A 27487-nucleotide genomic window follows, 5' to 3' on the forward strand; every position below is an offset into this window, starting at 1 on the left:
TAGGCACCTCTGAAATTTTTTACTACTTTTTTCCCGCAGTGGCAAAGAAATCTATCGTTTTTTCCTTTGAAAGTTCAACACAATGCAACCTTCCAAAATAGAATTCTGACATCAAGAATTCCGTCTATAGTACATTTGAGTGCACCTGTCATTTTCTCAGTCTCTGTGTATGCATGGAGCAAGATATAGGCTCATGGATTTAAGAATGAGAGGATATCATGAGACAGCAATCTCCACCTACGGCCATACTACCTTGACAGCGCCCGATCCCGTCAGATCTCGGAAGCTAAGCAGGGTGAGGCTTGATTAGTACTGGGTTGGGAGACTGCCTGGGAATACCAGGTGCTGTAGGGGTTTTTATTTTTCGCTTCCCTAATGAAAATATACATGGCATTCCTCGCAGCAAATGAAAATGTTTCATTTCTTGCTACTTTTTTCCCGCAGTGGCAAAGAAATCTATCGTTTTTTCCTCTGAAAGTTCAACACAATGCAACCTTCCAAAATAGAATTCTGACATCAAGAATTCCGTCTATAGTACATTTGAGTGCACCTGTCATTTTCTCAGTCTCTGTGTATGCATGGAGCAAGATATAGGCTCATGGATTTAAGAATGAGAGGATATCATGAGACAGCAATCTCCACCTACGGCCATACTACCTTGAAAGCGCCCGATCCCGTCAGATCTCGGAAGCTAAGCAGGGTGAGGCTTGATTAGTACTGGGTTGGGAGACTGCCTGGGAATACCAGGTGCTGTGGGTGTTTTTATTTTTTGCTTCCCTAATGAAAATATACATGGCATTCCTTGCAGCAAATGAAAATGTTTCATTTTTTACTACTTTTTTCCCGCAGTGGCAAAGAAATATATCGTTTTTTCCTCAGAAAGTTCAACACAATGCAACCTTCCAAAATAGAATTCTGACATCAAGAATTCCGTCTATAGTACATTTGAGTGCACCTGTCATTTTCTCAGTCTCTGTGTATGCATGGAGCAAGATATAGGCTCATGGATTTAAGAATGAGAGGATATCATGAGACAGCAATCTCCACCTACGGCCATACTACCTTGAAAGCGCCCGATCCCGTCAGATCTCGGAAGCTAAGCAGGGTGAGGCTTGATTAGTCCTGGGTTGGGAGACTGCCTGGGAATACCAGGTGCTGTAGGGGTTTTTATTTTTCGCTTCCCTAATGAAAATATACATGGCATTCCTCGCAGCAAATGAAAATGTTTCATTTCTTGCTACTTTTTTCCCGGAGTGGCAAAGAAATATATTGTTTTTTCCTCTGAAAGTTCAACACAATGCAACCTTCCAAAATAGAATTCTGACATCAAGAATTCCGTCTATAGTATATTTGAGTGCACCTGTCATTTTCTCAGTCTCTGATTTAATTTCTCCATTTAAGGTAATTCTTCAAGAATGTATTTTTTTAACGGTCACAATAATACACTTATGCCTCCCATGTCATTTAGAAATATATCATACAGGCCTCAGAACACTCAGCATGTTATATGGTGAGCTTGTGGCTCACAGAGTTGGGGTGTGCAGTGTTCAAGCTGATACTTGGAAGAGATAGTGAGTTCAAATCCAAACAGGAGGAGGTTGAATATAGGCACCTCTGAAATTTTTTACTACTTTTTTCCCGCAGTGGCAAAGAAATCTATCGTTTTTTCCTTTGAAAGTTCAACACAATGCAACCTTCCAAAATAGAATTCTGACATCAAGAATTCCGTCTATAGTACATTTGAGTGCACCTGTCATTTTCTCAGTCTCTGTGTATGCATGGAGCAAGATATAGGCTCATGGATTTAAGAATGAGAGGATATCATGAGACAGCAATCTCCACCTACGGCCATACTACCTTGACAGCGCCCGATCCCGTCAGATCTCGGAAGCTAAGCAGGGTGAGGCTTGATTAGGACTGGGTTGGGAGACTGCCTGGGAATACCAGGTGCTGTAGGGGTTTTTATTTTTCGCTTCCCTAATGAAAATATACATGGCATTCCTCGCAGCAAATGAAAATGTTTCATTTCTTGCTACTTTTTTCCCGCAGTGGCAAAGAAATCTATCGTTTTTTCCTCTGAAAGTTCAACACAATGCAACCTTCCAAAATAGAATTCTGACATCAAGAATTCCGTCTATAGTACATTTGAGTGCACCTGTCATTTTCTCAGTCTCTGTGTATGCATGGAGCAAGATATAGGCTCATGGATTTAAGAATGAGAGGATATCATGAGACAGCAATCTCCACCTACGGCCATACTACCTTGACAGCGCCCGATCCCGTCAGATCTCGGAAGCTAAGCAGGGTGAGGCTTGATTAGTACTGGGTTGGGAGACTGCCTGGGAATACCAGGTGCTGTGGGTGTTTTTATTTTTTGCTTCCCTAATGAAAATATACATGGCATTCCTTGCAGCAAATGAAAATGTTTCATTTTTTACTACTTTTTTCCCGCAGTGGCAAAGAAATATATCGTTTTTTCCTCAGAAAGTTCAACACAATGCAACCTTCCAAAATAGAATTCTGACATCAAGAATTCCGTCTATAGTACATTTGAGTGCACCTGTCATTTTCTCAGTCTCTGTGTATGCATGGAGCAAGATATAGGCTCATGGATTTAAGAATGAGAGGATATCATGAGACAGCAATCTCCACCTACGGCCATACTACCTTGAAAGCGCCCGATCCCGTCAGATCTCGGAAGCTAAGCAGGGTGAGGCTTGATTAGTACTGGGTTGGGAGACTGCCTGGGAATACCAGGTGCTGTGGGTGTTTTTATTTTTTGCTTCCCTAATGAAAATATACATGGCATTCCTTGCAGCAAATGAAAATGTTTCATTTTTTACTACTTTTTTCCCGCAGTGGCAAAGAAATCTATCGTTTTTTCCTTTGAAAGTTCAACACAATGCAACCTTCCAAAATAGAATTCTGACATCAAGAATTCCGTCTATAGTACATTTGAGTGCACCTGTCATTTTCTCAGTCTCTGTGTATGCATGGAGCAAGATATAGGCTCATGGATTTAAGAATGAGAGGATATCATGAGACAGCAATCTCCACCTACGGCCATACTACCTTGACAGCGCCCGATCCCGTCAGATCTCGGAAGCTAAGCAGGGTGAGGCTTGATTAGTACTGGGTTGGGAGACTGCCTGGGAATACCAGGTGCTGTAGGGGTTTTTATTTTTCGCTTCCCTAATGAAAATATACATGGCATTCCTCGCAGCAAATGAAAATGTTTCATTTCTTGCTACTTTTTTCCCGCAGTGGCAAAGAAATCTATCGTTTTTTCCTCTGAAAGTTCAACACAATGCAACCTTCCAAAATAGAATTCTGACATCAAGAATTCCGTCTATAGTACATTTGAGTGCACCTGTCATTTTCTCAGTCTCTGTGTATGCATGGAGCAAGATATAGGCTCATGGATTTAAGAATGAGAGGATATCATGAGACAGCAATCTCCACCTACGGCCATACTACCTTGAAAGCGCCCGATCCCGTCAGATCTCGGAAGCTAAGCAGGGTGAGGCTTGATTAGTACTGGGTTGGGAGACTGCCTGGGAATACCAGGTGCTGTGGGTGTTTTTATTTTTTGCTTCCCTAATGAAAATATACATGGCATTCCTTGCAGCAAATGAAAATGTTTCATTTTTTACTACTTTTTTCCCGCAGTGGCAAAGAAATATATCGTTTTTTCCTCAGAAAGTTCAACACAATGCAACCTTCCAAAATAGAATTCTGACATCAAGAATTCCGTCTATAGTACATTTGAGTGCACCTGTCATTTTCTCAGTCTCTGTGTATGCATGGAGCAAGATATAGGCTCATGGATTTAAGAATGAGAGGATATCATGAGACAGCAATCTCCACCTACGGCCATACTACCTTGAAAGCGCCCGATCCCGTCAGATCTCGGAAGCTAAGCAGGGTGAGGCTTGATTAGTCCTGGGTTGGGAGACTGCCTGGGAATACCAGGTGCTGTAGGGGTTTTTATTTTTCGCTTCCCTAATGAAAATATACATGGCATTCCTCGCAGCAAATGAAAATGTTTCATTTCTTGCTACTTTTTTCCCGGAGTGGCAAAGAAATATATTGTTTTTTCCTCTGAAAGTTCAACACAATGCAACCTTCCAAAATAGAATTCTGACATCAAGAATTCCGTCTATAGTATATTTGAGTGCACCTGTCATTTTCTCAGTCTCTGATTTAATTTCTCCATTTAAGGTAATTCTTCAAGAATGTATTTTTTTAACGGTCACAATAATACACTTATGCCTCCCATGTCATTTAGAAATATATCATACAGGCCTCAGAACACTCAGCATGTTATATGGTGAGCTTGTGGCTCACAGAGTTGGGGTGTGCAGTGTTCAAGCTGATACTTGGAAGAGATAGTGAGTTCAAATCCAAACAGGAGGAGGTTGAATATAGGCACCTCTGAAATTTTTTACTACTTTTTTCCCGCAGTGGCAAAGAAATCTATCGTTTTTTCCTTTGAAAGTTCAACACAATGCAACCTTCCAAAATAGAATTCTGACATCAAGAATTCCGTCTATAGTACATTTGAGTGCACCTGTCATTTTCTCAGTCTCTGTGTATGCATGGAGCAAGATATAGGCTCATGGATTTAAGAATGAGAGGATATCATGAGACAGCAATCTCCACCTACGGCCATACTACCTTGACAGCGCCCGATCCCGTCAGATCTCGGAAGCTAAGCAGGGTGAGGCTTGATTAGGACTGGGTTGGGAGACTGCCTGGGAATACCAGGTGCTGTAGGGGTTTTTATTTTTCGCTTCCCTAATGAAAATATACATGGCATTCCTCGCAGCAAATGAAAATGTTTCATTTCTTGCTACTTTTTTCCCGCAGTGGCAAAGAAATCTATCGTTTTTTCCTCTGAAAGTTCAACACAATGCAACCTTCCAAAATAGAATTCTGACATCAAGAATTCCGTCTATAGTACATTTGAGTGCACCTGTCATTTTCTCAGTCTCTGTGTATGCATGGAGCAAGATATAGGCTCATGGATTTAAGAATGAGAGGATATCATGAGACAGCAATCTCCACCTACGGCCATACTACCTTGACAGCGCCCGATCCCGTCAGATCTCGGAAGCTAAGCAGGGTGAGGCTTGATTAGTACTGGGTTGGGAGACTGCCTGGGAATACCAGGTGCTGTGGGTGTTTTTATTTTTTGCTTCCCTAATGAAAATATACATGGCATTCCTTGCAGCAAATGAAAATGTTTCATTTTTTACTACTTTTTTCCCGCAGTGGCAAAGAAATATATCGTTTTTTCCTCAGAAAGTTCAACACAATGCAACCTTCCAAAATAGAATTCTGACATCAAGAATTCCGTCTATAGTACATTTGAGTGCACCTGTCATTTTCTCAGTCTCTGTGTATGCATGGAGCAAGATATAGGCTCATGGATTTAAGAATGAGAGGATATCATGAGACAGCAATCTCCACCTACGGCCATACTACCTTGAAAGCGCCCGATCCCGTCAGATCTCGGAAGCTAAGCAGGGTGAGGCTTGATTAGTACTGGGTTGGGAGACTGCCTGGGAATACCAGGTGCTGTGGGTGTTTTTATTTTTTGCTTCCCTAATGAAAATATACATGGCATTCCTTGCAGCAAATGAAAATGTTTCATTTTTTACTACTTTTTTCCCGCAGTGGCAAAGAAATATATCGTTTTTTCCTCAGAAAGTTCAACACAATGCAACCTTCCAAAATAGAATTCTGACATCAAGAATTCCGTCTATAGTACATTTGAGTGCACCTGTCATTTTCTCAGTCTCTGTGTATGCATGGAGCAAGATATAGGCTCATGGATTTAAGAATGAGAGGATATCATGAGACAGCAATCTCCACCTACGGCCATACTACCTTGACAGCGCCCGATCCCGTCAGATCTCGGAAGCTAAGCAGGGTGAGGCTTGATTAGTACTGGGTTGGGAGACTGCCTGGGAATACCAGGTGCTGTAGGGGTTTTTATATTTCGCTTCCCTAATGAAAATATACATGGCATTCCTCGCAGCAAATGAAAATGTTTCATTTCTTGCTACTTTTTTCCCGCAGTGGCAAAGAAATCTATCGTTTTTTCCTCTGAAAGTTCAACACAATGCAACCTTCCAAAATAGAATTCTGACATCAAGAATTCCGTCTATAGTACATTTGAGTGCACCTGTCATTTTCTCAGTCTCTGTGTATGCATGGAGCAAGATATAGGCTCATGGATTTAAGAATGAGAGGATATCATGAGACAGCAATCTCCACCTACGGCCATACTACCTTGACAGCGCCCGATCCCGTCAGATCTCGGAAGCTAAGCAGGGTGAGGCTTGATTAGTACTGGGTTGGGAGACTGCCTGGGAATACCAGGTGCTGTAGGGGTTTTTATTTTTCGCTTCCCTAATGAAAATATACATGGCATTCCTCGCAGCAAATGAAAATGTTTCATTTCTTGCTACTTTTTTCCCGCAGTGGCAAAGAAATCTATCGTTTTTTCCTCTGAAAGTTCAACACAATGCAACCTTCCAAAATAGAATTCTGACATCAAGAATTCCGTCTATAGTACATTTGAGTGCACCTGTCATTTTCTCAGTCTCTGTGTATGCATGGAGCAAGATATAGGCTCATGGATTTAAGAATGAGAGGATATCATGAGACAGCAATCTCCACCTACGGCCATACTACCTTGAAAGCGCCCAATCCCGTCAGATCTCGGAAGCTAAGCAGGGTGAGGCTTGATTAGTACTGGGTTGGGAGACTGCCTGGGAATACCAGGTGCTGTGGGTGTTTTTATTTTTTGCTTCCCTAATGAAAATATACATGGCATTCCTTGCAGCAAATGAAAATGTTTCATTTTTTACTACTTTTTTCCCGCAGTGGCAAAGAAATATATCGTTTTTTCCTCAGAAAGTTCAACACAATGCAACCTTCCAAAATAGAATTCTGACATCAAGAATTCCGTCTATAGTACATTTGAGTGCACCTGTCATTTTCTCAGTCTCTGTGTATGCATGGAGCAAGATATAGGCTCATGGATTTAAGAATGAGAGGATATCATGAGACAGCAATCTCCACCTACGGCCATACTACCTTGAAAGCGCCCGATCCCGTCAGATCTCGGAAGCTAAGCAGGGTGAGGCTTGATTAGTCCTGGGTTGGGAGACTGCCTGGGAATACCAGGTGCTGTAGGGGTTTTTATTTTTCGCTTCCCTAATGAAAATATACATGGCATTCCTCGCAGCAAATGAAAATGTTTCATTTCTTGCTACTTTTTTCCCGGAGTGGCAAAGAAATATATTGTTTTTTCCTCTGAAAGTTCAACACAATGCAACCTTCCAAAATAGAATTCTGACATCAAGAATTCCGTCTATAGTATATTTGAGTGCACCTGTCATTTTCTCAGTCTCTGATTTAATTTCTCCATTTAAGGTAATTCTTCAAGAATGTATTTTTTTAACGGTCACAATAATACACTTATGCCTCCCATGTCATTTAGAAATATATCATACAGGCCTCAGAACACTCAGCATGTTATATGGTGAGCTTGTGGCTCACAGAGTTGGGGTGTGCAGTGTTCAAGCTGATACTTGGAAGAGATAGTGAGTTCAAATCCAAACAGGAGGAGGTTGAATATAGGCACCTCTGAAATTTTTTACTACTTTTTTCCCGCAGTGGCAAAGAAATCTATCGTTTTTTCCTCTGAAAGTTCAACACAATGCAACCTTCCAAAATAGAATTCTGACATCAAGAATTCCGTCTATAGTACATTTGAGTGCACCTGTCATTTTCTCAGTCTCTGTGTATGCATGGAGCAAGATATAGGCTCATGGATTTAAGAATGAGAGGATATCATGAGACAGCAATCTCCACCTACGGCCATACTACCTTGACAGCGCCCGATCCCGTCAGATCTCGGAAGCTAAGCAGGGTGAGGCTTGATTAGTACTGGGTTGGGAGACTGCCTGGGAATACCAGGTGCTGTAGGGGTTTTTATTTTTCGCTTCCCTAATGAAAATATACATGGCATTCCTCGCTGCAAATGAAAATGTTTCAATTCTTGCTACTTTTTTCCCGCAGTGGCAAAGAAATATATCGTTTTTTCCTCTGAAAGTTCAACACAATGCAACCTTCCAAAATAGAATTCTGACATCAAGAATTCCGTCTATAGTACATTTGAGTGCACCTGTCATTTTCTCAGTCTCTGTGTATGCATGGAGCAAGATATAGGCTCATGGATTTAAGAATGAGAGGATATCATGAGACAGCAATCTCCACCTACGGCCATACTACCTTGACAGCGCCCGATCCCGTCAGATCTCGGAAGCTAAGCAGGGTGAGGCTTGATTAGTACTGGGTTGGGAGACTGCCTGGGAATACCAGGTGCTGTAGGGGTTTTTATTTTTCGCTTCCCTAATGAAAATATACATGGCATTCCTCGCAGCAAATGAAAATGTTTCATTTCTTGCTACTTTTTTCCCGCAGTGGCAAAGAAATCTATCGTTTTTTCCTCTGAAAGTTCAACACAATGCAACCTTCCAAAATAGAATTCTGACATCAAGAATTCCGTCTATAGTACATTTGAGTGCACCTGTCATTTTCTCAGTCTCTGTGTATGCATGGAGCAAGATATAGGCTCATGGATTTAAGAATGAGAGGATATCATGAGACAGCAATCTCCACCTACGGCCATACTACCTTGACAGCGCCCGATCCTGTCAGATCTCGGAAGCTAAGCAGGGTGAGGCTTGATTAGTACTGGGTTGGGAGACTGCCTGGGAATACCAGGTGCTGTGGGTGTTTTTATTTTTTGCTTCCCTAATGAAAATATACATGGCATTCCTTGCAGCAAATGAAAATGTTTCATTTTTTACTACTTTTTTCCCGCAGTGGCAAAGAAATATATCGTTTTTTCCTCAGAAAGTTCAACACAATGCAACCTTCCAAAATAGAATTCTGACATCAAGAATTCCGTCTATAGTACATTTGAGTGCACCTGTCATTTTCTCAGTCTCTGTGTATGCATGGAGCAAGATATAGGCTCATGGATTTAAGAATGAGAGGATATCATGAGACAGCAATCTCCACCTACGGCCATACTACCTTGACAGCGCCCGATCCCGTCAGATCTCGGAAGTTAAGCAGGGTGAGGCTTGATTAGTACTGGATTTGGAGACTGCCTGGGAATACCAGGTGCTGTAGGGGTTTTTATTTTTCGCTTCCCTAATGAAAATATACATGGCATTCCTCGCAGCAAATGAAAATGTTTCATTTCTTGCTACTTTTTTCCCGCAGTGTCAAAGAAATCTATCGTTTTTTCCTCTGAAAGTTCAACACAATGCAACCTTCCAAAATAGAATTCTGACATCAAGAATTCCGTCTATAGTACATTTGAGTGCACCTGTCATTTTCTCAGTCTCTGTGTATGCATGGAGCAAGATATAGGCTCATGGATTTAAGAATGAGAGGATATCATGAGACAGCAATCTCCACCTACGGCCATACTACCTTGACAGCGCCCGATCCCGTCAGATCTCGGAAGCTAAGCAGGGTGAGGCTTGATTAGGACTGGGTTGGGAGACTGCCTGGGAATACCAGGTGCTGTAGGGGTTTTTATTTTTCGCTTCCCTAATGAAAATATACATGGCATTCCTCGCAGCAAATGAAAATGTTTCATTTCTTGCTACTTTTTTCCCGCAGTGGCAAAGAAATCTATCGTTTTTTCCTCTGAAAGTTCAACACAATGCAACCTTCCAAAATAGAATTCTGACATCAAGAATTCCGTCTATAGTACATTTGAGTGCACCTGTCATTTTCTCAGTCTCTGTGTATGCATGGAGCAAGATATAGGCTCATGGATTTAAGAATGAGAGGATATCATGAGACAGCAATCTCCACCTACGGCCATACTACCTTGACAGCGCCCGATCCCGTCAGATCTCGGAAGCTAAGCAGGGTGAGGCTTGATTAGTACTGGGTTGGGAGACTGCCTGGGAATACCAGGTGCTGTGGGTGTTTTTATTTTTTGCTTCCCTAATGAAAATATACATGGCATTCCTTGCAGCAAATGAAAATGTTTCATTTTTTACTACTTTTTTCCCGCAGTGGCAAAGAAATATATCGTTTTTTCCTCAGAAAGTTCAACACAATGCAACCTTCCAAAATAGAATTCTGACATCAAGAATTCCGTCTATAGTACATTTGAGTGCACCTGTCATTTTCTCAGTCTCTGTGTATGCATGGAGCAAGATATAGGCTCATGGATTTAAGAATGAGAGGATATCATGAGACAGCAATCTCCACCTACGGCCATACTACCTTGAAAGCGCCCGATCCCGTCAGATCTCGGAAGCTAAGCAGGGTGAGGCTTGATTAGTACTGGGTTGGGAGACTGCCTGGGAATACCAGGTGCTGTGGGTGTTTTTATTTTTTGCTTCCCTAATGAAAATATACATGGCATTCCTTGCAGCAAATGAAAATGTTTCATTTTTTACTACTTTTTTCCCGCAGTGGCAAAGAAATATATCGTTTTTTCCTCAGAAAGTTCAACACAATGCAACCTTCCAAAATAGAATTCTGACATCAAGAATTCCGTCTATAGTACATTTGAGTGCACCTGTCATTTTCTCAGTCTCTGTGTATGCATGGAGCAAGATATAGGCTCATGGATTTAAGAATGAGAGGATATCATGAGACAGCAATCTCCACCTACGGCCATACTACCTTGACAGCGCCCGATCCCGTCAGATCTCGGAAGCTAAGCAGGGTGAGGCTTGATTAGTACTGGGTTGGGAGACTGCCTGGGAATACCAGGTGCTGTAGGGGTTTTTATATTTCGCTTCCCTAATGAAAATATACATGGCATTCCTCGCAGCAAATGAAAATGTTTCATTTCTTGCTACTTTTTTCCCGCAGTGGCAAAGAAATCTATCGTTTTTTCCTCTGAAAGTTCAACACAATGCAACCTTCCAAAATAGAATTCTGACATCAAGAATTCCGTCTATAGTACATTTGAGTGCACCTGTCATTTTCTCAGTCTCTGTGTATGCATGGAGCAAGATATAGGCTCATGGATTTAAGAATGAGAGGATATCATGAGACAGCAATCTCCACCTACGGCCATACTACCTTGACAGCGCCCGATCCCGTCAGATCTCGGAAGCTAAGCAGGGTGAGGCTTGATTAGTACTGGGTTGGGAGACTGCCTGGGAATACCAGGTGCTGTAGGGGTTTTTATTTTTCGCTTCCCTAATGAAAATATACATGGCATTCCTCGCAGCAAATGAAAATGTTTCATTTCTTGCTACTTTTTTCCCGCAGTGGCAAAGAAATCTATCGTTTTTTCCTCTGAAAGTTCAACACAATGCAACCTTCCAAAATAGAATTCTGACATCAAGAATTCCGTCTATAGTACATTTGAGTGCACCTGTCATTTTCTCAGTCTCTGTGTATGCATGGAGCAAGATATAGGCTCATGGATTTAAGAATGAGAGGATATCATGAGACAGCAATCTCCACCTACGGCCATACTACCTTGAAAGCGCCCAATCCCGTCAGATCTCGGAAGCTAAGCAGGGTGAGGCTTGATTAGTACTGGGTTGGGAGACTGCCTGGGAATACCAGGTGCTGTGGGTGTTTTTATTTTTTGCTTCCCTAATGAAAATATACATGGCATTCCTTGCAGCAAATGAAAATGTTTCATTTTTTACTACTTTTTTCCCGCAGTGGCAAAGAAATATATCGTTTTTTCCTCAGAAAGTTCAACACAATGCAACCTTCCAAAATAGAATTCTGACATCAAGAATTCCGTCTATAGTACATTTGAGTGCACCTGTCATTTTCTCAGTCTCTGTGTATGCATGGAGCAAGATATAGGCTCATGGATTTAAGAATGAGAGGATATCATGAGACAGCAATCTCCACCTACGGCCATACTACCTTGAAAGCGCCCGATCCCGTCAGATCTCGGAAGCTAAGCAGGGTGAGGCTTGATTAGTCCTGGGTTGGGAGACTGCCTGGGAATACCAGGTGCTGTAGGGGTTTTTATTTTTCGCTTCCCTAATGAAAATATACATGGCATTCCTCGCAGCAAATGAAAATGTTTCATTTCTTGCTACTTTTTTCCCGGAGTGGCAAAGAAATATATTGTTTTTTCCTCTGAAAGTTCAACACAATGCAACCTTCCAAAATAGAATTCTGACATCAAGAATTCCGTCTATAGTATATTTGAGTGCACCTGTCATTTTCTCAGTCTCTGATTTAATTTCTCCATTTAAGGTAATTCTTCAAGAATGTATTTTTTTAACGGTCACAATAATACACTTATGCCTCCCATGTCATTTAGAAATATATCATACAGGCCTCAGAACACTCAGCATGTTATATGGTGAGCTTGTGGCTCACAGAGTTGGGGTGTGCAGTGTTCAAGCTGATACTTGGAAGAGATAGTGAGTTCAAATCCAAACAGGAGGAGGTTGAATATAGGCACCTCTGAAATTTTTTACTACTTTTTTCCCGCAGTGGCAAAGAAATCTATCGTTTTTTCCTCTGAAAGTTCAACACAATGCAACCTTCCAAAATAGAATTCTGACATCAAGAATTCCGTCTATAGTACATTTGAGTGCACCTGTCATTTTCTCAGTCTCTGTGTATGCATGGAGCAAGATATAGGCTCATGGATTTAAGAATGAGAGGATATCATGAGACAGCAATCTCCACCTACGGCCATACTACCTTGACAGCGCCCGATCCCGTCAGATCTCGGAAGCTAAGCAGGGTGAGGCTTGATTAGTACTGGGTTGGGAGACTGCCTGGGAATACCAGGTGCTGTAGGGGTTTTTATTTTTCGCTTCCCTAATGAAAATATACATGGCATTCCTCGCTGCAAATGAAAATGTTTCAATTCTTGCTACTTTTTTCCCGCAGTGGCAAAGAAATATATCGTTTTTTCCTCTGAAAGTTCAACACAATGCAACCTTCCAAAATAGAATTCTGACATCAAGAATTCCGTCTATAGTACATTTGAGTGCACCTGTCATTTTCTCAGTCTCTGTGTATGCATGGAGCAAGATATAGGCTCATGGATTTAAGAATGAGAGGATATCATGAGACAGCAATCTCCACCTACGGCCATACTACCTTGACAGCGCCCGATCCCGTCAGATCTCGGAAGCTAAGCAGGGTGAGGCTTGATTAGTACTGGGTTGGGAGACTGCCTGGGAATACCAGGTGCTGTAGGGGTTTTTATTTTTCGCTTCCCTAATGAAAATATACATGGCATTCCTCGCAGCAAATGAAAATGTTTCATTTCTTGCTACTTTTTTCCCGCAGTGGCAAAGAAATCTATCGTTTTTTCCTCTGAAAGTTCAACACAATGCAACCTTCCAAAATAGAATTCTGACATCAAGAATTCCGTCTATAGTACATTTGAGTGCACCTGTCATTTTCTCAGTCTCTGTGTATGCATGGAGCAAGATATAGGCTCATGGATTTAAGAATGAGAGGATATCATGAGACAGCAATCTCCACCTACGGCCATACTACCTTGACAGCGCCCGATCCTGTCAGATCTCGGAAGCTAAGCAGGGTGAGGCTTGATTAGTACTGGGTTGGGAGACTGCCTGGGAATACCAGGTGCTGTGGGTGTTTTTATTTTTTGCTTCCCTAATGAAAATATACATGGCATTCCTTGCAGCAAATGAAAATGTTTCATTTTTTACTACTTTTTTCCCGCAGTGGCAAAGAAATATATCGTTTTTTCCTCAGAAAGTTCAACACAATGCAACCTTCCAAAATAGAATTCTGACATCAAGAATTCCGTCTATAGTACATTTGAGTGCACCTGTCATTTTCTCAGTCTCTGTGTATGCATGGAGCAAGATATAGGCTCATGGATTTAAGAATGAGAGGATATCATGAGACAGCAATCTCCACCTACGGCCATACTACCTTGACAGCGCCCGATCCCGTCAGATCTCGGAAGTTAAGCAGGGTGAGGCTTGATTAGTACTGGATTTGGAGACTGCCTGGGAATACCAGGTGCTGTAGGGGTTTTTATTTTTCGCTTCCCTAATGAAAATATACATGGCATTCCTCGCAGCAAATGAAAATGTTTCATTTCTTGCTACTTTTTTCCCGCAGTGTCAAAGAAATCTATCGTTTTTTCCTCTGAAAGTTCAACACAATGCAACCTTCCAAAATAGAATTCTGACATCAAGAATTCCGTCTATAGTACATTTGAGTGCACCTGTCATTTTCTCAGTCTCTGTGTATGCATGGAGCAAGATATAGGCTCATGGATTTAAGAATGAGAGGATATCATGAGACAGCAATCTCCACCTACGGCCATACTACCTTGAAAGCGCCCGATCCCGTCAGATCTCGGAAGCTAAGCAGGGTGAGGCTTGATTAGTACTGGGTTGGGAGACTGCCTGGGAATACCAGGTGCTGTGGGTGTTTTTATTTTTTGCTTCCCTAATGAAAATATACATGGCATTCCTTGCAGCAAATGAAAATGTTTCATTTTTTACTACTTTTTTCCCGCAGTGGCAAAGAAATCTATCGTTTTTTCCTCAGAAAGTTCAACACAATGCAACCTTCCAAAATAGAATTCTGACATCAAGAATTCCGTCTATAGTACATTTGAGTGCACCTGTCATTTTCTCAGTCTCTGTGTATGCATGGAGCAAGATATAGGCTCATGGATTTAAGAATGAGAGGATATCATGAGACAGCAATCTCCACCTACGGCCATACTACCTTGACAGCGCCCGATCCCGTCAGATCTCGGAAGCTAAGCAGGGTGAGGCTTGATTAGTACTGGGTTGGGAGACTGCCTGGGAATACCAGGTGCTGTAGGGGTTTTTATATTTCGCTTCCCTAATGAAAATATACATGGCATTCCTCGCAGCAAATGAAAATGTTTCATTTCTTGCTACTTTTTTCCCGCAGTGGCAAAGAAATCTATCGTTTTTTCCTCTGAAAGTTCAACACAATGCAACCTTCCAAAATAGAATTCTGACATCAAGAATTCCGTCTATAGTACATTTGAGTGCACCTGTCATTTTCTCAGTCTCTGTGTATGCATGGAGCAAGATATAGGCTCATGGATTTAAGAATGAGAGGATATCATGAGACAGCAATCTCCACCTACGGCCATACTACCTTGAAAGCGCCCGATCCCGTCAGATCTCGGAAGCTAAGCAGGGTGAGGCTTGATTAGTACTGGGTTGGGAGACTGCCTGGGAATACCAGGTGCTGTGGGTGTTTTTATTTTTTGCTTCCCTAATGAAAATATACATGGCATTCCTTGCAGCAAATGAAAATGTTTCATTTTTTACTACTTTTTTCCCGCAGTGGCAAAGAAATATATCGTTTTTTCCTCAGAAAGTTCAACACAATGCAACCTTCCAAAATAGAATTCTGACATCAAGAATTCCGTCTATAGTACATTTGAGTGCACCTGTCATTTTCTCAGTCTCTGTGTATGCATGGAGCAAGATATAGGCTCATGGATTTAAGAATGAGAGGATATCATGAGACAGCAATCTCCACCTACGGCCATACTACCTTGACAGCGCCCGATCCCGTCAGATCTCGGAAGCTAAGCAGGGTGAGGCTTGATTAGTACTGGGTTGGGAGACTGCCTGGGAATACCAGGTGCTGTAGGGGTTTTTATTTTTCGCTTCCCTAATGAAAATATACATGGCATTCCTCGCTGCAAATGAAAATGTTTCAATTCTTGCTACTTTTTTCCCGCAGTGGCAAAGAAATATATCGTTTTTTCCTCTGAAAGTTCAACACAATGCAACCTTCCAAAATAGAATTCTGACATCAAGAATTCCGTCTATAGTACATTTGAGTGCACCTGTCATTTTCTCAGTCTCTGTGTATGCATGGAGCAAGATATAGGCTCATGGATTTAAGAATGAGAGGATATCATGAGACAGCAATCTCCACCTACGGCCATACTACCTTGACAGCGCCCGATCCCGTCAGATCTCGGAAGCTAAGCAGGGTGAGGCTTGATTAGTACTGGGTTGGGAGACTGCCTGGGAATACCAGGTGCTGTAGGGGTTTTTATTTTTCGCTTCCCTAATGAAAATATACATGGCATTCCTCGCAGCAAATGAAAATGTTTCATTTCTTGCTACTTTTTTCCCGCAGTGGCAAAGAAATCTATCGTTTTTTCCTCTGAAAGTTCAACACAATGCAACCTTCCAAAATAGAATTCTGACATCAAGAATTCCGTCTATAGTACATTTGAGTGCACCTGTCATTTTCTCAGTCTCTGTGTATGCATGGAGCAAGATATAGGCTCATGGATTTAAGAATGAGAGGATATCATGAGACAGCAATCTCCACCTACGGCCATACTACCTTGACAGCGCCCGATCCCGTCAGATCTCGGAAGCTAAGCAGGGTGAGGCTTGATTAGTACTGGGTTGGGAGACTGCCTGGGAATACCAGGTGCTGTGGGTGTTTTTATTTTTTGCTTCCCTAATGAAAATATACATGGCATTCCTTGCAGCAAATGAAAATGTTTCATTTTTTACTACTTTTTTCCCGCAGTGGCAAAGAAATATATCGTTTTTTCCTCAGAAAGTTCAACACAATGCAACCTTCCAAAATAGAATTCTGACATCAAGAATTCCGTCTATAGTACATTTGAGTGCACCTGTCATTTTCTCAGTCTCTGTGTATGCATGGAGCAAGATATAGGCTCATGGATTTAAGAATGAGAGGATATCATGAGACAGCAATCTCCACCTACGGCCATACTACCTTGACAGCGCCCGATCCCGTCAGATCTCGGAAGTTAAGCAGGGTGAGGCTTGATTAGTACTGGATTTGGAGACTGCCTGGGAATACCAGGTGCTGTAGGGGTTTTTATTTTTCGCTTCCCTAATGAAAATATACATGGCATTCCTCGCAGCAAATGAAAATGTTTCATTTCTTGCTACTTTTTTCCCGCAGTGTCAAAGAAATCTATCGTTTTTTCCTCTGAAAGTTCAACACAATGCAACCTTCCAAAATAGAATTCTGACATCAAGAATTCCGTCTATAGTACATTTGAGTGCACCTGTCATTTTCTCAGTCTCTGTGTATGCATGGAGCAAGATATAGGCTCATGGATTTAAGAATGAGAGGATATCATGAGACAGCAATCTCCACCTACGGCCATACTACCTTGAAAGCGCCCGATCCCGTCAGATCTCGGAAGCTAAGCAGGGTGAGGCTTGATTAGTACTGGGTTGGGAGACTGCCTGGGAATACCAGGTGCTGTGGGTGTTTTTATTTTTTGCTTCCCTAATGAAAATATACATGGCATTCCTTGCAGCAAATGAAAATGTTTCATTTTTTACTACTTTTTTCCCGCAGTGGCAAAGAAATATATCGTTTTTTCCTCAGAAAGTTCAACACAATGCAACCTTCCAAAATAGAATTCTGACATCAAGAATTCCGTCTATAGTACATTTGAGTGCACCTGTCATTTTCTCAGTCTCTGTGTATGCATGGAGCAAGATATAGGCTCATGGATTTAAGAATGAGAGGATATCATGAGACAGCAATCTCCACCTACGGCCATACTACCTTGACAGCGCCCGATCCCGTCAGATCTCGGAAGCTAAGCAGGGTGAGGCTTGATTAGTACTGGGTTGGGAGACTGCCTGGGAATACCAGGTGCTGTAGGGGTTTTTATATTTCGCTTCCCTAATGAAAATATACATGGCATTCCTCGCAGCAAATGAAAATGTTTCATTTCTTGCTACTTTTTTCCCGCAGTGGCAAAGAAATCTATCGTTTTTTCCTCTGAAAGTTCAACACAATGCAACCTTCCAAAATAGAATTCTGACATCAAGAATTCCGTCTATAGTACATTTGAGTGCACCTGTCATTTTCTCAGTCTCTGTGTATGCATGGAGCAAGATATAGGCTCATGGATTTAAGAATGAGAGGATATCATGAGACAGCAATCTCCACCTACGGCCATACTACCTTGAAAGCGCCCGATCCCGTCAGATCTCGGAAGCTAAGCAGGGTGAGGCTTGATTAGTACTGGGTTGGGAGACTGCCTGGGAATACCAGGTGCTGTGGGTGTTTTTATTTTTTGCTTCCCTAATGAAAATATACATGGCATTCCTTGCAGCAAATGAAAATGTTTCATTTTTTACTACTTTTTTCCCGCAGTGGCAAAGAAATATATCGTTTTTTCCTCAGAAAGTTCAACACAATGCAACCTTCCAAAATAGAATTCTGACATCAAGAATTCCGTCTATAGTACATTTGAGTGCACCTGTCATTTTCTCAGTCTCTGTGTATGCATGGAGCAAGATATAGGCTCATGGATTTAAGAATGAGAGGATATCATGAGACAGCAATCTCCACCTACGGCCATACTACCTTGAAAGCGCCCGATCCCGTCAGATCTCGGAAGCTAAGCAGGGTGAGGCTTGATTAGTACTGGGTTGGGAGACTGCCTGGGAATACCAGGTGCTGTAGGGGTTTTTATTTTTCGCTTCCCTAATGAAAATATACATGGCATTCCTCGCAGCAAATGAAAATGTTTCATTTCTTGCTACTTTTTTCCCGGAGTGGCAAAGAAATATATTGTTTTTTCCTCTGAAAGTTCAACACAATGCAACCTTCCAAAATAGAATTCTGACATCAAGAATTCCGTCTATAGTATATTTGAGTGCACCTGTCATTTTCTCAGTCTCTGATTTAATTTCTCCATTTAAGGTAATTCTTCAAGAATGTATTTTTTTAACGGTCACAATAATACACTTATGCCTCCCATGTCATTTAGAAATATATCATACAGGCCTCAGAACACTCAGCATGTTATATGGTGAGCTTGTGGCTCACAGAGTTGGGGTGTGCAGTGTTCAAGCTGATACTTGGAAGAGATAGTGAGTTCAAATCCAAACAGGAGGAGGTTGAATATAGGCACCTCTGAAATTTTTTACTACTTTTTTCCCGCAGTGGCAAAGAAATCTATCGTTTTTTCCTTTGAAAGTTCAACACAATGCAACCTTCCAAAATAGAATTCTGACATCAAGAATTCCGTCTATAGTACATTTGAGTGCACCTGTCATTTTCTCAGTCTCTGTGTATGCATGGAGCAAGATATAGGCTCATGGATTTAAGAATGAGAGGATATCATGAGACAGCAATCTCCACCTACGGCCATACTACCTTGACAGCGCCCGATCCCGTCAGATCTCGGAAGCTAAGCAGGGTGAGGCTTGATTAGTACTGGGTTGGGAGACTGCCTGGGAATACCAGGTGCTGTAGGGGTTTTTATTTTTCGCTTCCCTAATGAAAATATACATGGCATTCCTCGCAGCAAATGAAAATGTTTCATTTCTTGCTACTTTTTTCCCGCAGTGGCAAAGAAATCTATCGTTTTTTCCTCTGAAAGTTCAACACAATGCAACCTTCCAAAATAGAATTCTGACATCAAGAATTCCGTCTATAGTACATTTGAGTGCACCTGTCATTTTCTCAGTCTCTGTGTATGCATGGAGCAAGATATAGGCTCATGGATTTAAGAATGAGAGGATATCATGAGACAGCAATCTCCACCTACGGCCATACTACCTTGAAAGCGCCCGATCCCGTCAGATCTCGGAAGCTAAGCAGGGTGAGGCTTGATTAGTACTGGGTTGGGAGACTGCCTGGGAATACCAGGTGCTGTGGGTGTTTTTATTTTTTGCTTCCCTAATGAAAATATACATGGCATTCCTTGCAGCAAATGAAAATGTTTCATTTTTTACTACTTTTTTCCCGCAGTGGCAAAGAAATATATCGTTTTTTCCTCAGAAAGTTCAACACAATGCAACCTTCCAAAATAGAATTCTGACATCAAGAATTCCGTCTATAGTACATTTGAGTGCACCTGTCATTTTCTCAGTCTCTGTGTATGCATGGAGCAAGATATAGGCTCATGGATTTAAGAATGAGAGGATATCATGAGACAGCAATCTCCACCTACGGCCATACTACCTTGAAAGCGCCCGATCCCGTCAGATCTCGGAAGCTAAGCAGGGTGAGGCTTGATTAGTCCTGGGTTGGGAGACTGCCTGGGAATACCAGGTGCTGTAGGGGTTTTTATTTTTCGCTTCCCTAATGAAAATATACATGGCATTCCTCGCAGCAAATGAAAATGTTTCATTTCTTGCTACTTTTTTCCCGGAGTGGCAAAGAAATATATTGTTTTTTCCTCTGAAAGTTCAACACAATGCAACCTTCCAAAATAGAATTCTGACATCAAGAATTCCGTCTATAGTATATTTGAGTGCACCTGTCATTTTCTCAGTCTCTGATTTAATTTCTCCATTTAAGGTAATTCTTCAAGAATGTATTTTTTTAACGGTCACAATAATACACTTATGCCTCCCATGTCATTTAGAAATATATCATACAGGCCTCAGAACACTCAGCATGTTATATGGTGAGCTTGTGGCTCACAGAGTTGGGGTGTGCAGTGTTCAAGCTGATACTTGGAAGAGATAGTGAGTTCAAATCCAAACAGGAGGAGGTTGAATATAGGCACCTCTGAAATTTTTTACTACTTTTTTCCCGCAGTGGCAAAGAAATCTATCGTTTTTTCCTCTGAAAGTTCAACACAATGCAACCTTCCAAAATAGAATTCTGACATCAAGAATTCCGTCTATAGTACATTTGAGTGCACCTGTCATTTTCTCAGTCTCTGTGTATGCATGGAGCAAGATATAGGCTCATGGATTTAAGAATGAGAGGATATCATGAGACAGCAATCTCCACCTACGGCCATACTACCTTGACAGCGCCCGATCCCGTCAGATCTCGGAAGCTAAGCAGGGTGAGGCTTGATTAGTACTGGGTTGGGAGACTGCCTGGGAATACCAGGTGCTGTAGGGGTTTTTATTTTTCGCTTCCCTAATGAAAATATACATGGCATTCCTCGCAGCAAATGAAAATGTTTCATTTCTTGCTACTTTTTTCCCGCAGTGGCAAAGAAATCTATCGTTTTTTCCTCTGAAAGTTCAACACAATGCAACCTTCCAAAATAGAATTCTGACATCAAGAATTCCGTCTATAGTACATTTGAGTGCACCTGTCATTTTCTCAGTCTCTGTGTATGCATGGAGCAAGATATAGGCTCATGGATTTAAGAATGAGAGGATATCATGAGACAGCAATCTCCACCTACGGCCATACTACCTTGAAAGCGCCCGATCCCGTCAGATCTCGGAAGCTAAGCAGGGTGAGGCTTGATTAGTACTGGGTTGGGAGACTGCCTGGGAATACCAGGTGCTGTGGGTGTTTTTATTTTTTGCTTCCCTAATGAAAATATACATGGCATTCCTTGCAGCAAATGAAAATGTTTCATTTTTTACTACTTTTTTCCCGCAGTGGCAAAGAAATATATCGTTTTTTCCTCAGAAAGTTCAACACAATGCAACCTTCCAAAATAGAATTCTGACATCAAGAATTCCGTCTATAGTACATTTGAGTGCACCTGTCATTTTCTCAGTCTCTGTGTATGCATGGAGCAAGATATAGGCTCATGGATTTAAGAATGAGAGGATATCATGAGACAGCAATCTCCACCTACGGCCATACTACCTTGACAGCGCCCGATCCCGTCAGATCTTGGAAGCTAAGCAGGGTGAGGCTTGATTAGTACTGGGTTGGGAGACTGCCTGGGAATACCAGGTGCTGTAGGGGTTTTTATTTTTCGCTTCCCTAATGAAAATATACATGGCATTCCTCGCAGCAAATGAAAATGTTTCAATTCTTGCTACTTTTTTCCCGCAGTGGCAAAGAAATATATCGTTTTTTCCTCTGAAAGTTCAACACAATGCAACCTTCCAAAATAGAATTCTGACATCAAGAATTCCGTCTATAGTACATTTGAGTGCACCTGTCATTTTCTCAGTCTCTGTGTATGCATGGAGCAAGATATAGGCTCATGGATTTAAGAATGAGAGGATATCATGAGACAGCAATCTCCACCTACGGCCATACTACCTTGACAGCGCCCGATCCCGTCAGATCTCGGAAGCTAAGCAGGGTGAGGCTTGATTAGTACTGGGTTGGGAGACTGCCTGGGAATACCAGGTGCTGTGGGTGTTTTTATTTTTTGCTTCCCTAATGAAAATATACATGGCATTCCTTGCAGCAAATGAAAATGTTTCATTTTTTACTACTTTTTTCCCGCAGTGGCAAAGAAATATATCGTTTTTTCCTCAGAAAGTTCAACACAATGCAACCTTCCAAAATAGAATTCTGACATCAAGAATTCCGTCTATAGTACATTTGAGTGCACCTGTCATTTTCTCAGTCTCTGTGTATGCATGGAGCAAGATATAGGCTCATGGATTTAAGAATGAGAGGATATCATGAGACAGCAATCTCCACCTACGGCCATACTACCTTGACAGCGCCCGATCCCGTCAGATCTCGGAAGCTAAGCAGGGTGAGGCTTGATTAGTACTGGGTTGGGAGACTGCCTGGGAATACCAGGTGCTGTAGGGGTTTTTATTTTTCGCTTCCCTAATGAAAATATACATGGCATTCCTCGCAGCAAATGAAAATGTTTCATTTCTTGCTACTTTTTTCCCGCAGTGGCAAAGAAATCTATCGTTTTTTCCTCTGAAAGTTCAACACAATGCAACCTTCCAAAATAGAATTCTGACATCAAGAATTCCGTCTATAGTACATTTGAGTGCACCTGTCATTTTCTCAGTCTCTGTGTATGCATGGAGCAAGATATAGGCTCATGGATTTAAGAATGAGAGGATATCATGAGACAGCAATCTCCACCTACGGCCATACTACCTTGAAAGCGCCCGATCCCGTCAGATCTCGGAAGCTAAGCAGGGTGAGGCTTGATTAGTACTGGGTTGGGAGACTGCCTGGGAATACCAGGTGCTGTGGGTGTTTTTATTTTTTGCTTCCCTAATGAAAATATACATGGCATTCCTTGCAGCAAATGAAAATGTTTCATTTTTTACTACTTTTTTCCCGCAGTGGCAAAGAAATATATCGTTTTTTCCTCAGAAAGTTCAACACAATGCAACCTTCCAAAATAGAATTCTGACATCAAGAATTCCGTCTATAGTACATTTGAGTGCACCTGTCATTTTCTCAGTCTCTGTGTATGCATGGAGCAAGATATAGGCTCATGGATTTAAGAATGAGAGGATATCATGAGACAGCAATCTCCACCTACGGCCATACTACCTTGACAGCGCCCGATCCCGTCAGATCTTGGAAGCTAAGCAGGGTGAGGCTTGATTAGTACTGGGTTGGGAGACTGCCTGGGAATACCAGGTGCTGTAGGGGTTTTTATTTTTCGCTTCCCTAATGAAAATATACATGGCATTCCTCGCAGCAAATGAAAATGTTTCAATTCTTGCTACTTTTTTCCCGCAGTGGCAAAGAAATATATCGTTTTTTCCTCTGAAAGTTCAACACAATGCAACCTTCCAAAATAGAATTCTGACATCAAGAATTCCGTCTATAGTACATTTGAGTGCACCTGTCATTTTCTCAGTCTCTGTGTATGCATGGAGCAAGATATAGGCTCATGGATTTAAGAATGAGAGGATATCATGAGACAGCAATCTCCACCTACGGCCATACTACCTTGACAGCGCCCGATCCCGTCAGATCTCGGAAGCTAAGCAGGGTGAGGCTTGATTAGTACTGGGTTGGGAGACTGCCTGGGAATACCAGGTGCTGTGGGTGTTTTTATTTTTTGCTTCCCTAATGAAAATATACATGGCATTCCTTGCAGCAAATGAAAATGTTTCATTTTTTACTACTTTTTTCCCGCAGTGGCAAAGAAATATATCGTTTTTTCCTCAGAAAGTTCAACACAATGCAACCTTCCAAAATAGAATTCTGACATCAAGAATTCCGTCTATAGTACATTTGAGTGCACCTGTCATTTTCTCAGTCTCTGTGTATGCATGGAGCAAGATATAGGCTCATGGATTTAAGAATGAGAGGATATCATGAGACAGCAATCTCCACCTACGGCCATACTACCTTGAAAGCGCCCGATCCCGTCAGATCTCGGAAGCTAAGCAGGGTGAGGCTTGATTAGTCCTGGGTTGGGAGACTGCCTGGGAATACCAGGTGCTGTAGGGGTTTTTATTTTTCGCTTCCCTAATGAAAATATACATGGCATTCCTCGCAGCAAATGAAAATGTTTCATTTCTTGCTACTTTTTTCCCGGAGTGGCAAAGAAATATATTGTTTTTTCCTCTGAAAGTTCAACACAATGCAACCTTCCAAAATAGAATTCTGACATCAAGAATTCCGTCTATAGTACATTTGAGTGCACCTGTCATTTTCTCAGTCTCTGTGTATGCATGGAGCAAGATATAGGCTCATGGATTTAAGAATGAGAGGATATCATGAGACAGCAATCTCCACCTACGGCCATACTACCTTGACAGCGCCCGATCCCGTCAGATCTCGGAAGCTAAGCAGGGTGAGGCTTGATTAGTACTGGGTTGGGAGACTGCCTGGGAATACCAGGTGCTGTAGGGGTTTTTATTTTTCGCTTCCCTAATGAAAATATACATGGCATTCCTTGCAGCAAATGAAAATGTTTCATTTTTTACTACTTTTTTCCCGCAGTGGCAAAGAAATATATCGTTTTTTCCTCAGAAAGTTCAACACAATGCAACCTTCCAAAATAGAATTCTGACATCAAGAATTCCGTCTATAGTACATTTGAGTGCACCTGTCATTTTCTCAGTCTCTGTGTATGCATGGAGCAAGATATAGGCTCATGGATTTAAGAATGAGAGGATATCATGAGACAGCAATCTCCACCTACGGCCATACTACCTTGAAAGCGCCCGATCCCGTCAGATCTCGGAAGCTAAGCAGGGTGAGGCTTGATTAGTACTGGGTTGGGAGACTGCCTGGGAATACCAGGTGCTGTAGGGGTTTTTATTTTTCGCTTCCCTAATGAAAATATACATGGCATTCCTCGCAGCAAATGAAAATGTTTCATTTCTTGCTACTTTTTTCCCGGAGTGGCAAAGAAATATATTGTTTTTTCCTCTGAAAGTTCAACACAATGCAACCTTCCAAAATAGAATTCTGACATCAAGAATTCCGTCTATAGTATATTTGAGTGCACCTTTCATTTTCTCAGTCTCTGATTTAATTTCTCCATTTAAGGTAATTCTTCAAGAATGTATTTTTTTAACGGTCACAATAATACACCTATGCCTCCCATGTCATTTAGAAATATATCATACAGGCCTCAGAACACTCAGCATGTTATATGGTGAGCTTGTGGCTCACAGAGTTGGGGTGTGCAGTGTTCAAGCTGATACTTGGAAGAGATAGTGAGTTCAAATCCAAACAGGAGGAGGTTGAATATAGGCACCTCTGAAATTTTTTACTACTTTTTTCCCGCAGTGGCAAAGAAATATATCGTTTTTTCCTCTGAAAGTTCAACACAATGCAACCTTCCAAAATAGAATTCTGACATCAAGAATTCCGTCTATAGTACATTTGAGTGCACCTGTCATTTTCTCAGTCTCTGTGTATGCATGGAGCAAGATATAGGCTCATGGATTTAAGAATGAGAGGATATCATGAGACAGCAATCTCCACCTACGGCCATACTACCTTGACAGCGCCCGATCCCGTCAGATCTCGGAAGCTAAGCAGGGTGAGGCTTGATTAGTACTGGGTTGGGAGACTGCCTGGGAATACCAGGTGCTGTAGGGGTTTTTATTTTTCGCTTCCCTAATGAAAATATACATGGCATTCCTCGCAGCAAATGAAAATGTTTCATTTCTTGCTACTTTTTTCCCGCAGTGGCAAAGAAATATATCGTTTTTTCCTCTGAAAGTTCAACACAATGCAACCTTCCAAAATAGAATTCTGACATCAAGAATTCCGTCTATAGTACATTTGAGTGCACCTGTCATTTTCTCAGTCTCTGTGTATGCATGGAGCAAGATATAGGCTCATGGATTTAAGAATGAGAGGATATCATGAGACAGCAATCTCCACCTACGGCCATACTACCTTGACAGCGCCCGATCCCGTCAGATCTCGGAAGCTAAGCAGGGTGAGGCTTGATTAGTACTGGGTTGGGAGACTGCCTGGGAATACCAGGTGCTGTAGGGGTTTTTATTTTTCGCTTCCCTAATGAAAATATACATGGCATTCCTCGCAGCAAATGAAAATGTTTCATTTCTTGCTACTTTTTTCCCGCAGTGGCAAAGAAATATATCGTTTTTTCCTCTGAAAGTTCAACACAATGCAACCTTCCAAAATAGAATTCTGACATCAAGAATTCCGTCTATAGTACATTTGAGTGCACCTGTCATTTTCTCAGTCTCTGTGTATGCATGGAGCAAGATATAGGCTCATGGATTTAAGAATGAGAGGATATCATGAGACAGCAATCTCCACCTACGGCCATACTACCTTGAAAGCGCCCGATCCCGTCAGATCTCGGAAGCTAAGCAGGGTGAGGCTTGATTAGTACTGGGTTGGGAGACTGCCTGGGAATACCAGGTGCTGTGGGTGTTTTTATTTTTTGCTTCCCTAATGAAAATATACATGGCATTCCTTGCAGCAAATGAAAATGTTTCATTTTTTACTACTTTTTTCCCGCAGTGGCAAAGAAATATATCGTTTTTTCCTCAGAAAGTTCAACACAATGCAACCTTCCAAAATAGAATTCTGACATCAAGAATTCCGTCTATAGTACATTTGAGTGCACCTGTCATTTTCTCAGTCTCTGTGTATGCATGGAGCAAGATATAGGCTCATGGATTTAAGAATGAGAGGATATCATGAGACAGCAATCTCCACCTACGGCCATACTACCTTGACAGCGCCCGATCCCGTCAGATCTCGGAAGCTAAGCAGGGTGAGGCTTGATTAGTACTGGGTTGGGAGACTGCCTGGGAATACCAGGTGCTGTAGGGGTTTTTATTTTTCGCTTCCCTAATGAAAATATACATGGCATTCCTCGCAGCAAAAGAAAATGTTTCATTTCTTGCTACTTTTTCCCGCAGTGGCAAAGAAATCTATCGTTTTTTCCTCTGAAAGTTCAACACAATGCAACCTTCCAAAATAGAATTCTGACATCAAGAATTCCGTCTATAGTACATTTGAGTGCACCTGTCATTTTCTCAGTCTCTGTGTATGCATGGAGCAAGATATAGGCTCATGGATTTAAGAATGAGAGGATATCATGAGACAGCAATCTCCACCTACGGCCATACTACCTTGACAGCGCCCGATCCCGTCAGATCTCGGAAGCTAAGCAGGGTGAGGCTTGATTAGTACTGGGTTGGGAGACTGCCTGGGAATACCAGGTGCTGTGGGTGTTTTTATTTTTTGCTTCCCTAATGAAAATATACATGGCATTCCTTGCAGCAAATGAAAATGTTTCATTTTTTACTACTTTTTTCCCGCAGTGGCAAAGAAATCT

General features: G+C 41.7%; 58 non-coding genes and 3 pseudogenes across 58 annotated transcripts; all 61 read left to right on the forward strand.

Moving 5' to 3' along the window:
- The first annotated feature begins 235 nt into the window (after nt 1-235).
- LOC142479095 (5S ribosomal RNA) lies at nt 236-354 on the forward strand. The gene has a single exon (XR_012793826.1). It is a non-coding gene; the product is annotated as a 5S ribosomal RNA (ribosomal RNA).
- Nucleotides 355-640: 286 nt separating this feature from the next.
- Nucleotides 641-759, forward strand: LOC142479379 (5S ribosomal RNA). Its single transcript, XR_012794072.1, has one exon. It is a non-coding gene; the product is annotated as a 5S ribosomal RNA (ribosomal RNA).
- Nucleotides 760-1045: 286 nt separating this feature from the next.
- LOC142479196 (5S ribosomal RNA) lies at nt 1046-1164 on the forward strand. Its single transcript, XR_012793927.1, has one exon. It is a non-coding gene; the product is annotated as a 5S ribosomal RNA (ribosomal RNA).
- Nucleotides 1165-1840: 676 nt separating this feature from the next.
- Nucleotides 1841-1959, forward strand: LOC142479281 (5S ribosomal RNA; annotated as a pseudogene).
- Nucleotides 1960-2245: 286 nt separating this feature from the next.
- Nucleotides 2246-2364, forward strand: LOC142478444 (5S ribosomal RNA). The gene has a single exon (XR_012793181.1). It is a non-coding gene; the product is annotated as a 5S ribosomal RNA (ribosomal RNA).
- A 286-nt stretch (nt 2365-2650) lies between these two features.
- Nucleotides 2651-2769, forward strand: LOC142479380 (5S ribosomal RNA). Its single transcript, XR_012794073.1, has one exon. It is a non-coding gene; the product is annotated as a 5S ribosomal RNA (ribosomal RNA).
- A 286-nt stretch (nt 2770-3055) lies between these two features.
- On the forward strand, nt 3056-3174 carry LOC142479096 (5S ribosomal RNA). Its single transcript, XR_012793827.1, has one exon. It is a non-coding gene; the product is annotated as a 5S ribosomal RNA (ribosomal RNA).
- Nucleotides 3175-3460: 286 nt separating this feature from the next.
- Nucleotides 3461-3579, forward strand: LOC142479381 (5S ribosomal RNA). The gene has a single exon (XR_012794074.1). It is a non-coding gene; the product is annotated as a 5S ribosomal RNA (ribosomal RNA).
- Nucleotides 3580-3865: 286 nt separating this feature from the next.
- On the forward strand, nt 3866-3984 carry LOC142479197 (5S ribosomal RNA). Its single transcript, XR_012793928.1, has one exon. It is a non-coding gene; the product is annotated as a 5S ribosomal RNA (ribosomal RNA).
- A 676-nt stretch (nt 3985-4660) lies between these two features.
- On the forward strand, nt 4661-4779 carry LOC142479282 (5S ribosomal RNA; annotated as a pseudogene).
- A 286-nt stretch (nt 4780-5065) lies between these two features.
- Nucleotides 5066-5184, forward strand: LOC142478446 (5S ribosomal RNA). The gene has a single exon (XR_012793182.1). It is a non-coding gene; the product is annotated as a 5S ribosomal RNA (ribosomal RNA).
- Nucleotides 5185-5470: 286 nt separating this feature from the next.
- LOC142479382 (5S ribosomal RNA) lies at nt 5471-5589 on the forward strand. The gene has a single exon (XR_012794075.1). It is a non-coding gene; the product is annotated as a 5S ribosomal RNA (ribosomal RNA).
- Nucleotides 5590-5875: 286 nt separating this feature from the next.
- On the forward strand, nt 5876-5994 carry LOC142479097 (5S ribosomal RNA). Its single transcript, XR_012793828.1, has one exon. It is a non-coding gene; the product is annotated as a 5S ribosomal RNA (ribosomal RNA).
- Nucleotides 5995-6280: 286 nt separating this feature from the next.
- Nucleotides 6281-6399, forward strand: LOC142479098 (5S ribosomal RNA). The gene has a single exon (XR_012793829.1). It is a non-coding gene; the product is annotated as a 5S ribosomal RNA (ribosomal RNA).
- A 286-nt stretch (nt 6400-6685) lies between these two features.
- LOC142479171 (5S ribosomal RNA) lies at nt 6686-6804 on the forward strand. Its single transcript, XR_012793901.1, has one exon. It is a non-coding gene; the product is annotated as a 5S ribosomal RNA (ribosomal RNA).
- A 286-nt stretch (nt 6805-7090) lies between these two features.
- LOC142479198 (5S ribosomal RNA) lies at nt 7091-7209 on the forward strand. Its single transcript, XR_012793929.1, has one exon. It is a non-coding gene; the product is annotated as a 5S ribosomal RNA (ribosomal RNA).
- A 676-nt stretch (nt 7210-7885) lies between these two features.
- On the forward strand, nt 7886-8004 carry LOC142479099 (5S ribosomal RNA). The gene has a single exon (XR_012793830.1). It is a non-coding gene; the product is annotated as a 5S ribosomal RNA (ribosomal RNA).
- Nucleotides 8005-8290: 286 nt separating this feature from the next.
- On the forward strand, nt 8291-8409 carry LOC142479100 (5S ribosomal RNA). The gene has a single exon (XR_012793831.1). It is a non-coding gene; the product is annotated as a 5S ribosomal RNA (ribosomal RNA).
- Nucleotides 8410-8695: 286 nt separating this feature from the next.
- Nucleotides 8696-8814, forward strand: LOC142479215 (5S ribosomal RNA). The gene has a single exon (XR_012793946.1). It is a non-coding gene; the product is annotated as a 5S ribosomal RNA (ribosomal RNA).
- Nucleotides 8815-9100: 286 nt separating this feature from the next.
- On the forward strand, nt 9101-9219 carry LOC142479241 (5S ribosomal RNA). Its single transcript, XR_012793971.1, has one exon. It is a non-coding gene; the product is annotated as a 5S ribosomal RNA (ribosomal RNA).
- A 286-nt stretch (nt 9220-9505) lies between these two features.
- On the forward strand, nt 9506-9624 carry LOC142479283 (5S ribosomal RNA; annotated as a pseudogene).
- A 286-nt stretch (nt 9625-9910) lies between these two features.
- LOC142478447 (5S ribosomal RNA) lies at nt 9911-10029 on the forward strand. The gene has a single exon (XR_012793183.1). It is a non-coding gene; the product is annotated as a 5S ribosomal RNA (ribosomal RNA).
- A 286-nt stretch (nt 10030-10315) lies between these two features.
- Nucleotides 10316-10434, forward strand: LOC142479383 (5S ribosomal RNA). The gene has a single exon (XR_012794076.1). It is a non-coding gene; the product is annotated as a 5S ribosomal RNA (ribosomal RNA).
- Nucleotides 10435-10720: 286 nt separating this feature from the next.
- LOC142479101 (5S ribosomal RNA) lies at nt 10721-10839 on the forward strand. The gene has a single exon (XR_012793832.1). It is a non-coding gene; the product is annotated as a 5S ribosomal RNA (ribosomal RNA).
- Nucleotides 10840-11125: 286 nt separating this feature from the next.
- On the forward strand, nt 11126-11244 carry LOC142479102 (5S ribosomal RNA). Its single transcript, XR_012793833.1, has one exon. It is a non-coding gene; the product is annotated as a 5S ribosomal RNA (ribosomal RNA).
- Nucleotides 11245-11530: 286 nt separating this feature from the next.
- On the forward strand, nt 11531-11649 carry LOC142479172 (5S ribosomal RNA). The gene has a single exon (XR_012793902.1). It is a non-coding gene; the product is annotated as a 5S ribosomal RNA (ribosomal RNA).
- Nucleotides 11650-11935: 286 nt separating this feature from the next.
- On the forward strand, nt 11936-12054 carry LOC142479199 (5S ribosomal RNA). The gene has a single exon (XR_012793930.1). It is a non-coding gene; the product is annotated as a 5S ribosomal RNA (ribosomal RNA).
- A 676-nt stretch (nt 12055-12730) lies between these two features.
- LOC142479103 (5S ribosomal RNA) lies at nt 12731-12849 on the forward strand. The gene has a single exon (XR_012793834.1). It is a non-coding gene; the product is annotated as a 5S ribosomal RNA (ribosomal RNA).
- A 286-nt stretch (nt 12850-13135) lies between these two features.
- LOC142479104 (5S ribosomal RNA) lies at nt 13136-13254 on the forward strand. Its single transcript, XR_012793835.1, has one exon. It is a non-coding gene; the product is annotated as a 5S ribosomal RNA (ribosomal RNA).
- A 286-nt stretch (nt 13255-13540) lies between these two features.
- Nucleotides 13541-13659, forward strand: LOC142479216 (5S ribosomal RNA). The gene has a single exon (XR_012793947.1). It is a non-coding gene; the product is annotated as a 5S ribosomal RNA (ribosomal RNA).
- A 286-nt stretch (nt 13660-13945) lies between these two features.
- Nucleotides 13946-14064, forward strand: LOC142479242 (5S ribosomal RNA). Its single transcript, XR_012793972.1, has one exon. It is a non-coding gene; the product is annotated as a 5S ribosomal RNA (ribosomal RNA).
- Nucleotides 14065-14350: 286 nt separating this feature from the next.
- LOC142479385 (5S ribosomal RNA) lies at nt 14351-14469 on the forward strand. Its single transcript, XR_012794078.1, has one exon. It is a non-coding gene; the product is annotated as a 5S ribosomal RNA (ribosomal RNA).
- Nucleotides 14470-14755: 286 nt separating this feature from the next.
- Nucleotides 14756-14874, forward strand: LOC142479106 (5S ribosomal RNA). The gene has a single exon (XR_012793837.1). It is a non-coding gene; the product is annotated as a 5S ribosomal RNA (ribosomal RNA).
- A 286-nt stretch (nt 14875-15160) lies between these two features.
- On the forward strand, nt 15161-15279 carry LOC142479386 (5S ribosomal RNA). The gene has a single exon (XR_012794079.1). It is a non-coding gene; the product is annotated as a 5S ribosomal RNA (ribosomal RNA).
- A 286-nt stretch (nt 15280-15565) lies between these two features.
- On the forward strand, nt 15566-15684 carry LOC142479107 (5S ribosomal RNA). Its single transcript, XR_012793838.1, has one exon. It is a non-coding gene; the product is annotated as a 5S ribosomal RNA (ribosomal RNA).
- Nucleotides 15685-15970: 286 nt separating this feature from the next.
- Nucleotides 15971-16089, forward strand: LOC142479108 (5S ribosomal RNA). The gene has a single exon (XR_012793839.1). It is a non-coding gene; the product is annotated as a 5S ribosomal RNA (ribosomal RNA).
- Nucleotides 16090-16375: 286 nt separating this feature from the next.
- On the forward strand, nt 16376-16494 carry LOC142478448 (5S ribosomal RNA). Its single transcript, XR_012793184.1, has one exon. It is a non-coding gene; the product is annotated as a 5S ribosomal RNA (ribosomal RNA).
- Nucleotides 16495-16780: 286 nt separating this feature from the next.
- On the forward strand, nt 16781-16899 carry LOC142479243 (5S ribosomal RNA). The gene has a single exon (XR_012793973.1). It is a non-coding gene; the product is annotated as a 5S ribosomal RNA (ribosomal RNA).
- Nucleotides 16900-17185: 286 nt separating this feature from the next.
- LOC142479387 (5S ribosomal RNA) lies at nt 17186-17304 on the forward strand. Its single transcript, XR_012794080.1, has one exon. It is a non-coding gene; the product is annotated as a 5S ribosomal RNA (ribosomal RNA).
- Nucleotides 17305-17590: 286 nt separating this feature from the next.
- Nucleotides 17591-17709, forward strand: LOC142479109 (5S ribosomal RNA). Its single transcript, XR_012793840.1, has one exon. It is a non-coding gene; the product is annotated as a 5S ribosomal RNA (ribosomal RNA).
- A 286-nt stretch (nt 17710-17995) lies between these two features.
- Nucleotides 17996-18114, forward strand: LOC142479388 (5S ribosomal RNA). The gene has a single exon (XR_012794081.1). It is a non-coding gene; the product is annotated as a 5S ribosomal RNA (ribosomal RNA).
- A 286-nt stretch (nt 18115-18400) lies between these two features.
- On the forward strand, nt 18401-18519 carry LOC142479515 (5S ribosomal RNA). The gene has a single exon (XR_012794203.1). It is a non-coding gene; the product is annotated as a 5S ribosomal RNA (ribosomal RNA).
- Nucleotides 18520-19195: 676 nt separating this feature from the next.
- Nucleotides 19196-19314, forward strand: LOC142479110 (5S ribosomal RNA). Its single transcript, XR_012793841.1, has one exon. It is a non-coding gene; the product is annotated as a 5S ribosomal RNA (ribosomal RNA).
- Nucleotides 19315-19600: 286 nt separating this feature from the next.
- On the forward strand, nt 19601-19719 carry LOC142479389 (5S ribosomal RNA). Its single transcript, XR_012794082.1, has one exon. It is a non-coding gene; the product is annotated as a 5S ribosomal RNA (ribosomal RNA).
- A 286-nt stretch (nt 19720-20005) lies between these two features.
- LOC142479200 (5S ribosomal RNA) lies at nt 20006-20124 on the forward strand. Its single transcript, XR_012793931.1, has one exon. It is a non-coding gene; the product is annotated as a 5S ribosomal RNA (ribosomal RNA).
- A 676-nt stretch (nt 20125-20800) lies between these two features.
- On the forward strand, nt 20801-20919 carry LOC142479111 (5S ribosomal RNA). Its single transcript, XR_012793842.1, has one exon. It is a non-coding gene; the product is annotated as a 5S ribosomal RNA (ribosomal RNA).
- A 286-nt stretch (nt 20920-21205) lies between these two features.
- Nucleotides 21206-21324, forward strand: LOC142479390 (5S ribosomal RNA). The gene has a single exon (XR_012794083.1). It is a non-coding gene; the product is annotated as a 5S ribosomal RNA (ribosomal RNA).
- A 286-nt stretch (nt 21325-21610) lies between these two features.
- On the forward strand, nt 21611-21729 carry LOC142479246 (5S ribosomal RNA). Its single transcript, XR_012793976.1, has one exon. It is a non-coding gene; the product is annotated as a 5S ribosomal RNA (ribosomal RNA).
- Nucleotides 21730-22015: 286 nt separating this feature from the next.
- LOC142478450 (5S ribosomal RNA) lies at nt 22016-22134 on the forward strand. Its single transcript, XR_012793186.1, has one exon. It is a non-coding gene; the product is annotated as a 5S ribosomal RNA (ribosomal RNA).
- Nucleotides 22135-22420: 286 nt separating this feature from the next.
- Nucleotides 22421-22539, forward strand: LOC142479112 (5S ribosomal RNA). Its single transcript, XR_012793843.1, has one exon. It is a non-coding gene; the product is annotated as a 5S ribosomal RNA (ribosomal RNA).
- Nucleotides 22540-22825: 286 nt separating this feature from the next.
- On the forward strand, nt 22826-22944 carry LOC142479391 (5S ribosomal RNA). The gene has a single exon (XR_012794084.1). It is a non-coding gene; the product is annotated as a 5S ribosomal RNA (ribosomal RNA).
- Nucleotides 22945-23230: 286 nt separating this feature from the next.
- Nucleotides 23231-23349, forward strand: LOC142479247 (5S ribosomal RNA). Its single transcript, XR_012793977.1, has one exon. It is a non-coding gene; the product is annotated as a 5S ribosomal RNA (ribosomal RNA).
- Nucleotides 23350-23635: 286 nt separating this feature from the next.
- Nucleotides 23636-23754, forward strand: LOC142478451 (5S ribosomal RNA). The gene has a single exon (XR_012793187.1). It is a non-coding gene; the product is annotated as a 5S ribosomal RNA (ribosomal RNA).
- Nucleotides 23755-24040: 286 nt separating this feature from the next.
- On the forward strand, nt 24041-24159 carry LOC142479201 (5S ribosomal RNA). The gene has a single exon (XR_012793932.1). It is a non-coding gene; the product is annotated as a 5S ribosomal RNA (ribosomal RNA).
- Nucleotides 24160-24445: 286 nt separating this feature from the next.
- LOC142479113 (5S ribosomal RNA) lies at nt 24446-24564 on the forward strand. The gene has a single exon (XR_012793844.1). It is a non-coding gene; the product is annotated as a 5S ribosomal RNA (ribosomal RNA).
- A 286-nt stretch (nt 24565-24850) lies between these two features.
- LOC142479516 (5S ribosomal RNA) lies at nt 24851-24969 on the forward strand. Its single transcript, XR_012794205.1, has one exon. It is a non-coding gene; the product is annotated as a 5S ribosomal RNA (ribosomal RNA).
- Nucleotides 24970-25645: 676 nt separating this feature from the next.
- Nucleotides 25646-25764, forward strand: LOC142479114 (5S ribosomal RNA). Its single transcript, XR_012793845.1, has one exon. It is a non-coding gene; the product is annotated as a 5S ribosomal RNA (ribosomal RNA).
- A 286-nt stretch (nt 25765-26050) lies between these two features.
- LOC142479115 (5S ribosomal RNA) lies at nt 26051-26169 on the forward strand. The gene has a single exon (XR_012793846.1). It is a non-coding gene; the product is annotated as a 5S ribosomal RNA (ribosomal RNA).
- A 286-nt stretch (nt 26170-26455) lies between these two features.
- On the forward strand, nt 26456-26574 carry LOC142479392 (5S ribosomal RNA). Its single transcript, XR_012794085.1, has one exon. It is a non-coding gene; the product is annotated as a 5S ribosomal RNA (ribosomal RNA).
- Nucleotides 26575-26860: 286 nt separating this feature from the next.
- Nucleotides 26861-26979, forward strand: LOC142479117 (5S ribosomal RNA). Its single transcript, XR_012793848.1, has one exon. It is a non-coding gene; the product is annotated as a 5S ribosomal RNA (ribosomal RNA).
- Nucleotides 26980-27264: 285 nt separating this feature from the next.
- Nucleotides 27265-27383, forward strand: LOC142478452 (5S ribosomal RNA). The gene has a single exon (XR_012793188.1). It is a non-coding gene; the product is annotated as a 5S ribosomal RNA (ribosomal RNA).
- Nucleotides 27384-27487: the final 104 nt, after the last annotated feature.

The sequence above is a fragment of the Ascaphus truei genome, unplaced genomic scaffold, assembly GCF_040206685.1.
Source record: "Ascaphus truei isolate aAscTru1 unplaced genomic scaffold, aAscTru1.hap1 HAP1_SCAFFOLD_240, whole genome shotgun sequence".
Classification (NCBI taxonomy): domain Eukaryota; kingdom Metazoa; phylum Chordata; class Amphibia; order Anura; family Ascaphidae; genus Ascaphus; species Ascaphus truei.